This window comes from Pleurodeles waltl, chromosome 5 (assembly GCF_031143425.1).
Source record: "Pleurodeles waltl isolate 20211129_DDA chromosome 5, aPleWal1.hap1.20221129, whole genome shotgun sequence".
Classification (NCBI taxonomy): Eukaryota; Metazoa; Chordata; class Amphibia; order Caudata; family Salamandridae; genus Pleurodeles; species Pleurodeles waltl.
The window spans coordinates 1,414,234,172-1,414,245,020 of record NC_090444.1 but is presented as its reverse complement, the minus strand read 5'-3'; positions in this window follow the sequence as shown (position 1 = coordinate 1,414,245,020).

Below are 10,849 nucleotides of genomic sequence, written 5' to 3'. Positions count from 1 at the left end.
GCCCCAGCCCTACCGGCCTGTCTCCAACTTCGAAAACCTGTTCCAGCAACGCATCCAACAGGGACCAGTGACCTCTGAAGCCTCCGAGGACTGCCCTGGACTACAGGACCAAGAAACTCCTGTGAACAGCGACCCTGTTCAACACCAGCTACTTCTTTGCAACAAAGAAGCAACTTCCAAGGACTTCACGTTTCCCGCCGGAAGCGTGAGCCTCTACACTCTGCACCAGACACCCTCGGTGCAACCTGCAGAAAACCAACACCTCAGGGAGGACTCCCCGGCGACTGCGAGCCCGTGATTAACCAGAGATGACCCTCCTAAGCCTCCACAGCGATGCCTGCAGAGAGAATCCAGAGGCTCTCCCTGACCGCGACTGCCTGTAACAAGGGACCCGAAGCCTGGAACCAACACTGCACCCGCAGCCCCCAGGACATGAGGGAACCGAACTTTGACGCAGGAGTGACCCCCAGGCGACCCTCTGCCTTGCCCAGATGGTGGCTGTCCCCAGAAGCCCCCCGTGCCTGCCTGCACTGCTAGAGTGACCCCCGGGTCCCTCCATTGAAACCTATACAAAACCCGACGCCTGCTTTGCACACTGCACCCGGCCTCCCCTGTGCCACTGAGGGTGTGTTTGGTGTGCCTACTTGTGTCCCCCTCTCCCCCCAGTGCTCTACAAACCCCCCCCAAGGACGCAGGTACTTACCTGCTGGCAGACTGGAACCGGAGCACCCCTGTTCTACATAGGCTCCTATGTGTTTTGGGCACCTCTTTGACCTCTGCACCTGGCCGGCCCTGAGCTGCTGGTGTGGTAACTTTGTGGTTGCCTTGAACCCCCAACCGTGGGCAGCCTATGGCCCAGGACTGAGACTTGTAAGTGTTTTACTTAACTCCGAATCTAACCTTTACTTACCTCCCCCAGGAATTGTTGATTTTTGCAATGTGTCCACTTTGAAAATAGCTTATCGCCATTTTTTTTACAAAGACTGTATGTGATATTGCTTTTATTCAAAGTTCCTAAAGTATCTAAGTGAAGTACCTTACATTTAAAGTAATAACTGTAAATCTTGAACCTGGGGTTCTTAAAATAAACTAAGATATTTTTCAATATAAAAACCTATTGGCCTGGTGTAAGTCTTTGAGTGGGTGTCCCTCATTTATTGCCTGTGTGTGTACAGCAAATGCTTAACACTACCCTCTGATAAGCCTACTACTCGACCACACTACCACAAAATAGAGCATTAGAATTATCTAATTTTTGCCACTATCTTACCTCTAAGGGGAACCCTTGGACTCTGTGCACACCATTTCTTACTTTGAAATTGTATATACAGAGCGAACTTCCTACAGTCTCTCATCCATAATTTGAAGAATTGGTTCAATGTCCGACGCTTCCTCAGAGGTTTTAGGTCTCGTAGTCTTTTGGAAAGTCCTTGCTCCTCTGTATAACCTGTCTTTTTCGGATCCGAAGTTTGATGTTTTTTCGTTATTGAAAATGTTGTGGAAGGTCTCAGCTCCGAAACTGTCTTTCAAATTTTCGACTCCGCAAATTGTTGCTTTTTGCTGGAGTCCGAAATGGAGCCCTTGATATTTTTTGTCGACTCCGAAGTAGTCTGCGGTGTGGCCTTTTTCGGTGCCGAACCCGAGGGTCTGTCACAGACAGTCTTTTTCCAGGCCGAACCATGGCCTTCCGGCAGTGGTGTACCAAAGCGCTTCTGCTGGCCGGCTGTGATGGGTTTGTTGTCTTCGGACTCCTGCTCCTACTCTGTGTTTCGGATAGAGACTACTGTTGGCATCTGTTCCTCTTTGGTAACGTCGAAATGTTCACCGCTCTTCGACGCCATTTCCAGCCTTCTTGCTCTTCGGTCTCTAAGAGTCTTTTTCGATCAGAACGCTCGACAGGCCTCGCAGTTTTCCTCCCAGTGGTCTGGAGAAAGACAGAGATTGCAAACCAAATGCTGGTCTGTGTATGGGTAATTAGCGTGGCACCGAGGACAGAATCGGAATGGAGTCCGATCCATCAGGCTCTCCAGGCGGTTGGCCCGAATAGGCCAGAGTTGGGCACACACACCCCGAAGGGCGAACAAAGTGGTTTTCCAACAGTACTACTGGTTCGATGCTAGATGAAGAACGCAATCGATACAATACCGACGAAAGGAAAGGTTTTCTAAAGTTTTCCAAATCGAAAACACGTCCGAACCGGATGGCACAAAGAAAAACAAACAATGGAGTCAATGACCATGCGCAATGGTACCGAGAGGAGTCACTCTATCCCGTGACTCTAAAAGATTTCTTCAAACAAAAACAACTTGTAACACTCGGAGACCAACACTAGATTTCGGAATTGATATGCATAGCATGTGCGTCTGCTGCTACACATGAGAGAGAGAGAGAGAGAGAAGAGAGAAGAGAGAAAGAGAGAGAGAGAGAGAGAGAGAGAGAGAGAGAGAAGAGAGAAAGAAAGAGAGAGAGAGAGAGAGAGAGAGAGAGAGAGAGAGAGAGAGAGAGAGAGAGAGAGAGAAGAGTATATATATGGAAAATGTCACTTACCAAGTGTACATCTGTTCGTGGCATGTTCCGCTGCAGATTCACATGCTATGCATAGGTCCTGCCATCTAGTGTTGGGCTCAGAGTGTTACAAGTTGTTTTTCTTTGAAGAAGTCTTTTCGTGTCACGGGATCGAGCGACTCCTCCTCTTCGGCTCCATTGCGCATGGGCATCAACTCCATCTTAGATTGTTTTCCCGCAGAGGGTAAGGTAGGAGTGATAGAGTTTAAAGAAAAGAGATGTCCATGCAAATGGAATAGAGATATATATATATACATATGTACAAATTAATGTTTTAACTTAAACGGCTACAGGCTCCTGGGGAGGCGGGAGGGCACATGTAAACATGCAGCGGAACATGCCACAAACAGATGTACACTGGGTAAGTGACATTTTCCATTCAATGGCACATGTAGCTGCAGATACACATGCTATGCATAGACTACAAAGCAGTTTTCCTCCCATAAGCGTAGGTCAGCCTGTAGGAGTTGAAGTTGTTTGAAATAGTGTTCTTAGTACAGACTGTCCGTCTGTGGCTTGTTGTGTTGCTAAAACATCTACACAGTAATCCTTGGTAAATGTATGAGGAGTTGACCAAGTGGCTGCATTACAGATTTCTGTCATGGGTATATTTCCTAAAAATGCCATTGTTGCTCCTTTTTTTCTGGTGGAATGTGCTTTTGGTGTTACTAATAGCTGCCTTTTGGCTTTTAGATAACACGTTTAGATGCATTTTACTATCCATCTAGCTAGTCCTTGTTTTGAGACAGAATTACCAGTATGTGGTTTTTGGAACGCCACAAATAACTGTTTGGTTTTCCTAAATGATTTATGTAGGAAGTTGGCTCTGTATGTACTATTTCAAAGTAAGAAATTGCATGCACAGAGTCCAAGGGTTCCCCTTAGAGGTAAGATAGTGGCAAAAATAAATAATTCTAATGCTCTATTTTGTGGTAGGGTGGTCAAGCAGTAGGCTTATCAGAGGGTAGTGTTAAGCATTTGTTGTACACACATAGGCAATAAATGAGGAACACACACTCAAAGACAATTCCAGGCCAACAGGTTTTTATATAGAAAAATATATTTTCTTAGTTTATTTTAAGAACCACAGGTTCAAGATTTACAATCAATACTTTAAATGAAAGGTACTTCACTCAGGTATCATAGGAACTTTGAATCAGCAAAATAGCATGGACAGTTTTGGCAAAAATGGCAAAAAGCTATTTTAAAACTAAACAGTGCAAATTTCAACAGTTCCTGGGGGAGGTAAGTATTTGTTAGTTTTGCAGGTAAGTAAACCACCTACAGGGTCCAAAGTAGCCCACCGTTGGGGGTTCAGGGCAACCCCAAAGTTACCACACCAGAAGCTAAGGGCCGGTCAGGTGCAGAGGTCAAAGTGGTGCCCCAAACGCATAGATTTCAATTGAGAAGGGGGTGCCCTAGTTCCAGTCTGCCAGCAAGTACCCGCGACTTCGGCAGGCAGACCAGGTAGATTTTGTAGGGCACTGGGGGACACACAAGTCAGCACAAAAAGTACACCCTCAGCTGCACGGGGGCGGCCGGGTGCAGAGTGCAAACAGGTGTCGGGTTTGTAATAGATTTCAATGGGAGACCCAGGGGTCTCTTCAGCGAAGCAGGCAGGCAAGGTGGGGGGGGGGGGGGGCTCCTCGGGGTAGCCACCACCTGGGCAAGGGAGAGGGCCACCTGGGGGTCGCTTCTGCACAGGAGGTCCGATCCTTCAGGTCCTGGGGTCTGCGGGTGCAGTGTCTTTACCAGGCGTCGGGTTCTTTGAAGCAGGCAGTCGCGGTCAGGGGGAGCCTCTGGATTCCCTCTGCAGGCGTCGCTGTGGGGGTTGGGGGGGGGGTCAACTCTGGCTACTCACTGGCTTGCAGTCACCAGGGAGTCCTCCCTATAGTGTTGTTTCTCCGCAGGTCGAGCCGGGGGAGTCGGGTGCAGAGTGGAAAGTCTCACGCTTCCGGCAGGAAACGTGGAGTCTTTTTAAAGTTGTTTCTTTGTTGCAAGTTTTGGTTTCTTTGGAACAGGGCTGCTGTCCTTGGGAATTCTTGGTCCTTTTGGATGCAGGGTAGTCCTCCGAGGTCGCTGTATCCTGGGGAGCGCGTCACTGTTTCTCTTTAAGTGGGGAGACAGGCCGGTAGGGCTGGGGCTAAAGCAGTTGGTGTCTCCGTTTTCTCTGCAAAGCTTCAGGTCAGCAGTCCTTCTTTCCCTTAGGTTGCAGGAATCTGTTTTCCTAGGTTCGGGGGGCACCTAAATACTCGATTTAGGGGTGTGTTTAGGTCTGGGGGGTTAGTAGCCAATGGCTACTAGCCCTGAGGGTGGCTACACCCTCTTTGTGCCTCCTCCCTGAGGGGAGGGGGGCACATCCCTAATCCTATTGGGCGAATCCTCCAAAATCAAGATGGAGGATTTCTAAAAGTCAGAGTCAGCTCAGGACACCTTAGGGGTTGTCCTGACTGGCCAGTGACTCCTCCTTGTTTTTCTCATTATCTCCTTGGCATTGCCGCCAAAAGTGGGGCCGTGGCCGGAGGGGGCGGGCACCTCCACTGCTGGGATGCCCTGTGGCGCTGTAACAAAGGGGGTGAGCCTTTGAGGCTCACCGCCAGGTGTTACAGTTCCTGCAGGGGGAGGTGAGAAGCACCTCCACCCAGTACAGGCTTTGTTACTAGCCACAGAGTGACAAAGGCACTCTCCCCATGTGGCCAGCAACATGTCTGGTGTGTAGCAGGCTGGCAAAACTAGTCAGCCCACACTGGAAGTCGGGTATGTTTTCAGGGGATATCTCTAAGATGCCCTCTGGGTGTATTTCACAATAAAATGTACACTGGCATTAGTGTGCATTTATTGTGCTAAGAGGTTTGATACCGAACTTCCCAGTTTTCAGTGTAGCCATTATGGTGCTGTGGAGTTCGTGTATGACAGACTCCCAGACCATATACTCTCATGGCTACCCTGCACTCACAATGTCTAAGGGTTTGCTTAGACACTGTAGGGGCATAGTGCTCATGCACCTATGCCCTCACCTGTGGTATAGTGCACCCTGCCTTAGGGCTGTAAGGCCTACTAGAGGGGTGACTTATCTATGCCATGGGTAGTGTGAGGTTGGCATGGCACCCTGAGGGGAGTGCCATGTCAACTTAATCATTTTCTCACCACCAGCACACACAAGCTGGCAAGCAGTGTGTCTGTGCTGAGTGAGGGGTCCCCAGGGTGGCATAAGACATGCTGCAGCCCTTAGAGACCTTCCCTGGCATCAGGGCCCTTGGTACCAGGGGTACCAGTTATAAGGGACTTATCTGGATGCCAGGGTGTGCCAATTGTGGAGACAAAGGTACAGGTTAGGGAAAGAACACTGGTGCTGGGGCCTGGTTAGCAGGCCTCAGCACACTTTCAAATCATAACTTGGCATCAGCAAAGGCAAAAAGTCAGGGGGGTAACCATGGCAAGGAGGCATTTCCTTACAATTTAGTTCTATCAATGTAACACATTATAGCTCTTTTAATGTCTAATATATGCAGCGCTCTTTCTGCTACAGAGTCTGGCTGTGGGAAGAAGACTGGGAGTTCCACTGTTTGTTTGATGTGAAACAGTGAAATCACCTTAGGTAGAAATTTTGGGTTTGTCCTTTATGTTTGTGTACTTGTATGAAGGGTTGCTCAATAGTGAAAGCTTGTATTTTACTAACTCTCCTTAATGAAGTAATTGCAACTAGGAATGCTACTTTCCATGTTAGGTATTGAATCTGACATGAATGTATAGGTTCAAATGGTGCACCCATGAGTCGTGCGAGTACAATATTTAGATTCCATGAAGGCACTGGGGGGTATTATCGGTGGTATGATACGTTTTAGTCCTTCCATGAAGGCTTTGACATCAGGGACTCTAAATAGAGAGGTGTGCTGTATATTTTGCAAATACACTGAAATCGCAGTGAGATGTATTTTGATGGACAAAAAAGCTAAATTTGCTTTTTTGCAGATGAAGCAAGTAACTTACAATGTTTTGTATTGATGCTGAAAGATGGGCAATCTGTTTAGATTGACAGTAATACACAAACCTTCTCCATTTGTTTGCATAACACTGCCTGGTAGTGGGTTTTCTAGTTTGTTTAATTACTTCCATACATTCTGTTGGAAGATGTAGATATCCAAACTCGAAGACTTCAGGAGCCAAATTGCTAGATTGAGTATTGCTAGATCTGGATGCCTGATAAGCTGCCTTGTTTTGTGTTAATAGATCTGGTGGGCAGTTTGATGTGTGGTACTACTGACAGATCTAACAGTGTCGTGTACCATAGTTGATGTGCCCATGTTGGTGCTATGAGTTTGTTTTGACGCAGCTTGTTGACTAGAAAAGGAATGAGCAGGAGAAGGGCAAAACCGTAAGCAAATATCCCTGACCAGTTGATCCATAGAGCATTGCCCTTGGATAGAGGATGTGGGAACCTGGATGCGAAGTTTTGGCATTTACGTTTTTCGCGGGTGGCGAATAGGTCTATGTCTGGTATTCCCCAGTGATGAAAATATGTTTGAAGCACTTGGGGATGAATTTCCCACTCATGTGTTTGTTGATGATCTCGGCTGAGAACATCTGCAAATTGGTTGTGTATCCCTGGAATGCATTGTGCCACAAGGTGAATGTTGTTGTGTATTGTCCCATGCCAAATCTTTTGTGCTAGAAGGGACAGTTGCGATGAGTGGGTCCCTCCTTGTTTGTTTAGGTAATACATTGTAGTCATGTAGTCTTTGATCAGAATGTGTTTGTGAACGAGAACAGGTTGAAAGGCTTTGCGTGCCAGGAATACGGCTAGCAATTCTAGATGATTTATGTGAAGTTGTTTGTGTTTGTTGTCCCATTGTCCTTGAATGCTGTGATTGTTGAGGTGTGCTCCCCATCCGTTCATGGATGCATCTGTTATGAGTGTGGTTGGAGGCACAGGGTCTTGAAATGGCTGCCCTTTGTTTAAATTTGTGGAATTCCACCACTGAAGCAATATGCGTGTTTGGCGGTCTATCAACACTAGATCTTGAAGTTGACAGTGTGCTTGTGACCATTGTTTTGCAAGGCACTGTTGTAAGGGCCGCATGTTTGATCTTGCATTTGGGACAATGGCGATGCATGATGCCATCAAGCCCAACAGTTTAATGGCAAATTTGACCGGGTACTGTTGGTTTGACTGAATTTGTGCTAATACATTGTGGAATGTTTGTATCCTTTGTGGACTTGGGCTTGCAAGTGCTGTTTGCGTATTTAGTGTGGCTCCTAAATACTGCTGAATATGCACTGGTTGCAAATGGGATTTTTCGTAGTTTATAGAGAACCCTAGAATGTGTAGGGTTTGTATTACATAATGTGTGTAGTTTTGACACTGTATGACTGTTGGAATTTATTAGCCAGTCGTCGAGATATGGAAAGACAAGGATGTGTTGCCTTCTTAGGTAGGCTGCAACTACCGCAAGGCATTTTGTAAATACTCTGGGAGCTGATGTTATCCTGAAGGGTAACACTTCGAGCTGGTAATGTTTTCCTTGTATTACAAATCTGAGATATATTCTGTGAGCTGGATGGATGGGTATGTGAAAATACGCATCCTTGAGGTCTAATGTTGCCATGAAATCTTGTTGTAGTAGCAGTGGGACTACATCCTGTAGTGTTACCATGTGAAAGTGTTCTGATAGGATGTAAATATTGGTCTCAAGGTTCCATCTTTTTTGGGAATAAGGAAGTACAGGGAGTAAACCCCTGTGCATATTTGATGTTGTGGTACAAGCTCTATGGCTTGGTTGAGTAATAGTGACTGTATTTCTTCTTTCAACATGGAGATGTGTTGGGTGGAGAGTTTGTGTGGTTTTGGAGGTATATCTGGAGGAATTTGTGCCAATTCTATGCAGTAACCATTGCGGATAATGAATAATACCCAATTTTCTGTTGTAATGGGTTACCAATTTTTGTGGAGAATTTGCAGTCTTCCTCCCACAGGTGAAGTGCGATGAGGTAAGATGTGGAAAAAGTCACTGTTTTGAGTGTGAGGTTTGTTTTATTGGCTGATATTTTCCCCTACCTCTGGGGAATTGGCCTTTATAAGTTCCTCTAAACCCACCTCGTTGGTACTGAGGCTGGTAAGATGGTTTGGATTGTGAGGTGGATGCCTCAGATGTTTGTGCTCTAAAACCACCCCTGTATTGAGGCTTTCGAAATGAACCTCAGTATTGTGTAGTATACAGAGCACCCATGGCTTTAGCTGTGTCTGAGTCTTTCTTAATTTTTTTCAATGGCCGTATCAACTTAAGGGCCAAAAAGCTGTTCCTCATTGAATGGCATGTTAAGGACAGCCTGCTGGATTTCTGGTTTAAACCCCAACGACCAAAGCCATGTGTGTCTCCGAATGGTAACAGCAGTATTGATTGTCCTAGCTGCTGTGTCTGCAGAGTCTAGAGGTGACCTAATTTGGTTGTTAGTAATAGCCTGCACTTCCTCCACTATTTGCTGTGCCCTCTTTTGTTGATCTTTGGGGAGATTCTGGATATCTTTCATCTCCTCCCAGTGGGCCCCTTTCATGCCTAGCCAGTAGTGCTTGGGAGTAGGCTATTCTCCATTGATTAGCTGCTTGCAATGCTACTCTTTTGCCCGCAGCATCGAATTTCCCGCTCTCCTTGTCTGGTTTTAGTGCATCACCAGATGACTGGGAGTTGGCCCTTTTCCTTGCCGAACTGACAACTACAGAATCAGGAGGTAGTTGTTGGGTAATGAATGCCGGGTCAGAGGGAGGTAGTTTATATTTTTTCTCCACTCTGGGAGTGATGATCCTGGCTTTGACTGGAGAGACAGTCAGGTGAGGAGAATGAGGAGAAGACTGATGAGGTGAAAATTGTGGAGGTGGAGTTTTTTTACTTAGGCCTTGGCACTTTAGCTGGTGGCTGATCAGTGTCCAATTGTCCTTGAAAGGCTAGCTTCCTCTTAGTCTTCAGAGGAGGTGCAGTTAGAATCTTGCCAGTGTCTTTATGAATATGAATTCTGGCCTGCCTTTCATCAATTTTCTCCATTTGTGTGAGTTCCTCCGAAAATCTATGGCTTTCTTTAAGTTGTTTTGAAAGCCCATGCTCCTCTGTGTAGATGGGTCTTTTCGGCTCCGAAGCCAGTTTTCTCGGGATCGAAAGGCTGGGAGTGGATGTTGGCCTCGCTCCAAAGGGATTTGAGGCTTCGACTCAATGGGTCGGTGCTTGCCTGTTTTGGAGCCTGTGTTTCGGCTCGAGTCCGAAGGCTTCGGTGGCGTGGCCTTTCTCTGTGCCGAAGTTGTTGCTTGGTCACCGGAAGTCTTTTTGCAGGTGGAGCCATGGCCTTCTGGCAGTGGCGTTCCCGAGGCCTTGAGTTTAGGCTTGGATTGGACAGGGGCAGGCGTACTCACGTGCTTTCCTGCCGTGACCGGTCTGTCCTCCTCAGACTCCTGCTCTGAATCGGACCCTGGGACGGAGATTGCAGTGTGCATAATCTCCTCTTCCTCCACGTTGGGACATTTGGTGCTTCTCAACGCCATTTCCAACCTTCACGCTCTTCTGTCTCGTAGAGTCTTCTTCGAGCAGTAGGATCTGCAGGCCTCACAAGTATCCTCTCGATGATCTGGAGATAGACAAACGTTACCGATGAGATGTTGGTCTGTATATGGGCACTTGGCGTGACAGAGGACAAAAGTGAAATGGGGTCCGGTCCATGAGGCTTCCACGCAGTCGACCCAACCAGGCTAGAGTTGGCCACGGGTGCCCCGAAGGGCGAGTAAAGAAGTTGGATCCGCCGGTACCGAAGTGTCAATGAGAGATGATATGCGATCAAAACAATACCGATGAATTAGAGAGTTTTTAGAACTTTTCCGCCTCGAGCTACCAGAGCGAAAAGAAACCCATACAAACCCAATGGCTAAAACTCAAAAAGACTTCTTAGAAGAAAAACAACTTGTAACACTCTGAGCCCAACACTAGATGGCAGCACCTATGCATAGCATGTGTATCTGCAGCTACACATGCCACTGAATATATATATGAGAAAACAAACTTGTCCTGCTTCTGGCGCACTCTTTCATGTTGGTGCAGGTGTGAGGAAGGGACCATTTCCTCTCATGAATCCAAAAACAAACAGTTGCAAGCAACTTCACCACCGCACTCCAGGAGCAAATTATTTATTTTTATTGCAGTCAGGATTAAATCACCATCCTTCACCACTGACGCGTTTCAACCTACTGGTCTTGATCACACCAGTAGGTCGAAACGCGTCAGTGGTGAATGATGGTGATTTAATC